The sequence below is a fragment of the Triticum aestivum genome, chromosome 3B (genome assembly GCF_018294505.1).
Source record: "Triticum aestivum cultivar Chinese Spring chromosome 3B, IWGSC CS RefSeq v2.1, whole genome shotgun sequence".
Classification (NCBI taxonomy): Eukaryota; Viridiplantae; Streptophyta; class Magnoliopsida; order Poales; family Poaceae; genus Triticum; species Triticum aestivum.
Window position 1 is genome coordinate 477,129,368 of NC_057801.1, and position 6,285 is coordinate 477,135,652.

Consider the following 6,285-nt stretch of genomic DNA (forward strand, 5'->3'; position numbering starts at 1 on the left):
TCCAAATCAACTAAATCACGTGAGATGGAGTAGTTTTCAATGGTGAACATCACTATGTTGATCATATCTACTATATGATTCACGCTCGACCTTTCGGTCTCCGTGCTCCGAGGCCATATCTGCATATGCTAGGCTCGTCAAGTTTAACCTGAGTATTCCGCGTGTGCAAAACTGGCTTGCACCCGTTGTAGATGGACGTAGAGCTTATCACACCCGATCATCACATGGTGTCTGGGCACGACGAACTTTGGCAACGTTGCATACTTAGGGAGAACACTTCTTGATAATTAGTGAGAGATCATCTTAAAATGCTACCGTCAATCAAAGCAAGAATAAGATGTATAATAGATAAACATCATATGCAATCAAAATATGTGACATGATACGGCCATGATCATCTTGCGCCTTTGATCTTCATCTCCAAAGTACTGTCATGATCTTTATCGTCACCGGCACGACACCATGATCTTCATCATCTTGATCTATATCAATGTGTCGTCACATGGTCGTCTCGCCAACTATTGCTCTTGCAACTATTGCTATCGCATAGCGATAAAGTAAAGCAATTATTTGGCATTTGCATCTTATGCAACAAAGAGACAACCATAGGGCTTCTGCCAGTTGCCGATAACTTCAACAAAACATGATCATCTCATACAACAACTTATATCTCATCACGTCTTGACCATATCACATCACAACATGCCCTGCAAAAACAAGTTAGACGTCCTCTACTTTGTTGTTGCAAGTTTTACGTGGCTACTACGGGCTGAGCAAGAACCGTTCTTACCTACGCATCAAAACCACAACGATAGTTTGTCAAATAGACTCCGTTTTAACCTTCGCAAGGACCGGGCGTAGCCACACTCGGTTTAACTAAAGTTGGAGAAACTGACACCCGCCAGCCACCTGTGTGCAAAGCACGTTGGTAGAACCAGTCCCGCGTAAGCGTACGTGTAATGTCGGTCCGGGCCGCTTCATCTCACAATACCGCTAAACCAAAGTATGACATGCTGGTAGGCAGTATGACTTATATCGTCCACAACTCACTTGTGTTCTACTCGTGCATATAACATCAACGCATAAAACCTAGGCTCTGATACCTCTGTTGGGGAACGTAGTAATTTCAAAAAAATTCCTACGCACACGCAAGATCATGGTGATGGCATAGCAACGAGAGGGGAGAGTATTCGTCCACGTACCCTTGTAGACCGTAAGCGGAAGCGTTAACACAACGCGGTTGATGTAGTCGTACGTTTTCACGATCCGACCGATCCAAGCACCAAACATACGGAGCCTCCGAGTTCAGCACACGTTCAGCTCGATGACGATCTCCGGCCCTCTGATCCAGCAAAGGCTCCGAAGATGAGTTCCGTCAGCACGACGGCGTGGTGACGATGATGATGTTCTACCGGCGCAGGGCTTCGCCTAAACTCCGCGACGATATGATCGAGGTGGAATATGGTGGAAGGGGGCACCGCACACGGCTAAGGAACGATCCGTAGATCAACTTGTGTGTCTTGGGGTGCCCCCCTGCCCCCGTATATAAAGGAGGGAGGGAGGAGGAGGCTGGCCCTAGGAGGGGCGCGCCATGGGGAGTCCTACTCCCACCGGGAGTAGGATTCCCCCTTTCCTAGTCCAACTAGGAGTCCTTCCATGTATTAGGAGTAGGAGACAAGGAAGGGGAAGAGAGAAGGGAAGGAAGGAGGGGGTGCGGCCCCTCCCCCTAGTCCAATTCGGACTAGGCCATGGGGGGGCGCGCGGCCTGCCCTAGGCAGCCCCTCTCTCTTTCCCGCAGGGCCCAATAAGGCCCAATACTTCTCCCCGGCGAATTCCCGTAACTCTCCGGTACTCCGAAAAATACCTGAATCATTCGGAACCTTTCCGAACTCCGAATATAGTCGTCCAATATATCGATCTTTACGTCTCGACCATTTCGAGACTCCTCGTCATGTCCCCGATCTCATCCGGGACTCCGAACTCCTTCGGTACATCAAAACTCATAAACTCATAATATAACTGTCATCGAAACCTTAAGCGTGCGGACCCTACGGGTTCGAGAACTATGTAGACATGACCTAGAACTATTCTCGGTCAATAACCAATAGCGGGACCTGGATGCCCATATTGGCTCCTACATATTCTACGAAGATCTTTATCGGTCAAACCGCATAACAACATACGTTGTTCCCTTTGTCATCGGTATGTTACTTGCCCGAGATTCGATCGTCGGTATCCAATACCTAGTTCAATCTCGTCACCGGCAAGTCTCTTTACTCGTTACGTAATGCATCATCCCGTAACCAACTCATTGGTCACATTGCTTGCAAGGCTTATAATGATGTGCATTACCGAGAGGGCCCAGAGATACCTCTCCGACAATCGGAGTGACAAAACCTAATCCCGAAATACGCCAACTCAACATGTACCTTCGGAGACACCTGTAGTACTCCTTTATAATCACCGAGTTACTTGTGATGTTTGGTAGTACCCAAAGTGTTCCTCCGGTAAACGGGAGTTGCATAATCTCATAGTTACAGGAACATGTATAAGTCATGAAGAAAGCAATAGCAACATACTAAACGATCAAGTGCTAAGCTAACGGAATGGGTCAAGTCAATCACATCATTCTCCTAATGATGTGATCCCGTTAATCAAATGACAACTCTTTTGTCCATGGCTAGGAAACATAACCATCTCTGATAAACGAGCTAGTCAAGTAGAGGCATACTAGTGACACTATGTTTGTCTATGTATTCACACATGTATTATGTTTCCGGTTAATACAATTCTAGCATGAATAATAAACATTTATCATGAAATAAGGAAATAAATAATAATTTTATTATTGCCTCTAGGGCATATTTCCTTCACCCTCAACCTAGGGTTTAGCTCGTCTGATCTTGAGGTACATCAACCCTATAATCATACCATACACATCAAATACAATCAAGCGGGACGTAGGGTTCTACCTCTTAGAGAGGGCCCGAACCTGGGTAAACACCGTGTTCTTTGTCCCTTGTTCCCCATTGATCCTAGATCCATAGCTCGGGAACCCCTACCCGAGATCCGCCGGTTTTTACACCGACACTCAGCACTACTAGTTGGAATAGCTTCTACCCACTTAGTAACATAATCAACAGCAACCAAAATATGTGTATACCCATTAGAGGAAGGGAAAGGTCCCATGTAATCAAAACCCAAACATCAAATGGTTCAACAACAAGTAAATAATTCATAGGCATTTCCCGACTCTTACCAATGTTACCTAATCTTTGACATTCATCACAAGACAAGACAAACTATGGGCATCCTTGAAGAGAGTAGGCCAATAAAAACTAGATTGTAATACCTTGTGAACAGTTCTATCTCCCGCATGATGTCCTCCATAAGCTTGGGAGTGGCATTTCCGTAGGATTTGTTCCTGTTCATGCTCAGGTACACAATGTCTAATAATACCATCTATTCCTTCTTTATAAAGATGTGGGTCATCCCAAAAGTAATGTCTTAAATTATAGAAGAATTTTTTTCTTTTATTGGTATGTGAAACTAGGTGGTATAAATTTAGCAACAATATAATTAGCATATTCAGCATACTAAGGAGTATTATGAGAAACATTTATTGCATCTAGTTGTTCATCAGGAAAGCAATCATCAATAGGTAGTTGGTCATCAAGAATATTTTCTAACCTAGACAAGTTATCAGCTGCGAGGTTCTCAGCTCCTTTCCTATCAGTGATATGTAAGTCAAATTCTTGTAGCAAGAGAACCCACCTAATGAGTTTAGGCTTAGCATCTTTCTTCTCCATAAGATATTTTATAGCAGAACGATCAATGTGAAATTACTTTGGAATCAACAATGTAAGATCTGAATTTATCACAAGCAAACAAAACTGCTAAAAATTCTTTTTCAGTAGTAGCATAATTTCTTTGGGCACTGTCTAGAGTTTTGCTAGCACAATGGATAACATTTAATTTCTTATCAACTATTTGTCCTAGAACAGCACCAACAACATAATCACTGGCATCACACATAATTTCAAAAGGCAAGTTCCAATCAGGTGGTTGAACAATAGGTGCAGAAGTTAAGGCTTTCTTAAGTGTTTCAAATGCTTCTACACAATCATCATCAAAAACAAATGGAACATCCTTTTGTAAAAGATTTGTAAGAGGCCTAGAAATTTTAGAGAAGTCTTTAACATACCTCCTATGGAAACCAGCATGACCAAGGAAACTACGAATACCTTTGATATCTTTAGGACATGGCATTTTCTCAATTGCATCAACTTTAGCTTTATCCACCTCAATTCCTCGTTCAGAAATTTGATGCCCCAAGACAATACCTTCTTTAACCATAAAGTGGCACTTCTCCCAATTCAAGACAAGATTAGTTTGTTCGCGTCTCTGCAAAACTCGATCAAGGTTGCTTAAGCAATCATCAAAAGAAGTTCTGTAAACGGAAAAATCATCCATGAAAACCTCAACAATCTTTTCACAAAAATCAGAGAATATAGTAGTCATACATCTTTGAAAGGTAGCATGTGCATTACATAAACCGAAAGGCATACATATATAAGCATATGTTCCAAAAGGACAAGTAAAAGTGGTTTTCTCTTGATCAGGTTGCGAAACAGGTATTTGAGAAAAAACCAGAATATCCATCAAGAAGACAAAAGTGTGTGTGCTTAGATAATCTTTTTAGCATTTGATCAATAAAAGGCAGAGGGTAATGATCTTTTCTAGTAGCTTTATTTAATTTTCTAAAAACAATTACCATCCTATAGTTAGTAACAATTCTTCATGGAATAAGTTCATTTTTATCATTAGGAACAACAGTAATACCTCCCTTCTTAGGGACACAATGAAAGGGACTTACCCATCTACTATTAGTTGTGGGATAGATTATAACTACTTCTAGAAGTTTAAGTATTTCAGTTCTTACCACTTCTTTCGTCTTAGGATTCAAACATCGTTGGTGATCAACAACGGGTTTAGCATTAGGTTCCATATTAATCTTTTTGCTGACATGGAGTGGGACTAATGCCCTTAAGATCATCAAGAGTATATCCAATACCAGCAAGGTGCTTCTTCAGAATTTTTAATAATCTTTCTTCTTCATGTTTTGAAAGGTTAGCACTAATAATAACAGGATATATCTTTTTCTCATCAAGATAAGCATACTTCAAAGTGTTTGGCAGTTGTTTTAATTCAAACACAGGAACACCTTTAGGTGGAGGAGGACCTCCTAGAGTTTCAATAGGCAAATTGTGTAAGGAGTGGTTGTTGTTCGAAGAAAATTTTATCTATTTCATTTCTTTCACGCAAGTGCATATCATTTTCATGGTCTAGCAAATATTGCTCTAGTGGATCAGTAGGAGGCTGATATGTCTCCAACGTATCTATAATTTTTGATTGCTCCATGCTATATTATCTACTGTTTTGGGCAATATTGGGCTTTATTATCCACTTTTATATTATTTTTGGGACTAACCTATTAACCGGAGGCCCATCTTCATAGCCCGTTTATTATCCTCGTCAATGTGAGACTTTCTCCTTTTTTGTCTTCTCCACACAATCCCCATCATCATATTCTATTCCACCCATAGTGTTATATCCATGGCCCACGCTCATGAAAAAGTTTGAGATTATTTAAGTATGAAACAATTGCTTGGCTTGTCATCGGGGGTATAGAAGTTGGGAACATCTTTGTGTGACGAAAATGAAGCATAGCCTAACTATATGATTTTGTAAGGATGAACTTTCTTTTGCCATGTTATTTTGAGAAGACATGATTGCTTTATTAGTATGCTTGAAGTATTATTATTTTTATGTCAATATGAACTTTTGTCTTGAATCTTTTGGATCTGAATATTCATATCACAAGTAAGAAGAATTACATTGAAATTATGCCAAGTAGCACTCCGCATCAAAAATTCTTTTTTATCATTTACCTACTTGAGGACGAGCAGGAATTAAGCTTGGGGATGCTTGACACGTCTCCAACGTATCTATAATTTTTGATTGCTCCATGCTATATTATCTACTGTTTTGGGCAATATTGGTCTTTATTATCCACTTTTATATTATTTTTGGGACTAACCTATTAACCGGAGGCCCAGCCCAGATTTGCTATTTTATGCCTATTTTAGTGTTTCGAGGAAAAGGAATATCAGACGGAGTCAAAACGGAACGAAATCAACTGGCGAAGTTATTTTTGGAAGGAAAGCAACCCAGGGAACTTGGAGTGCACGTCAGGGGAGATACGGGCTGCCCACGAGGGTGGGG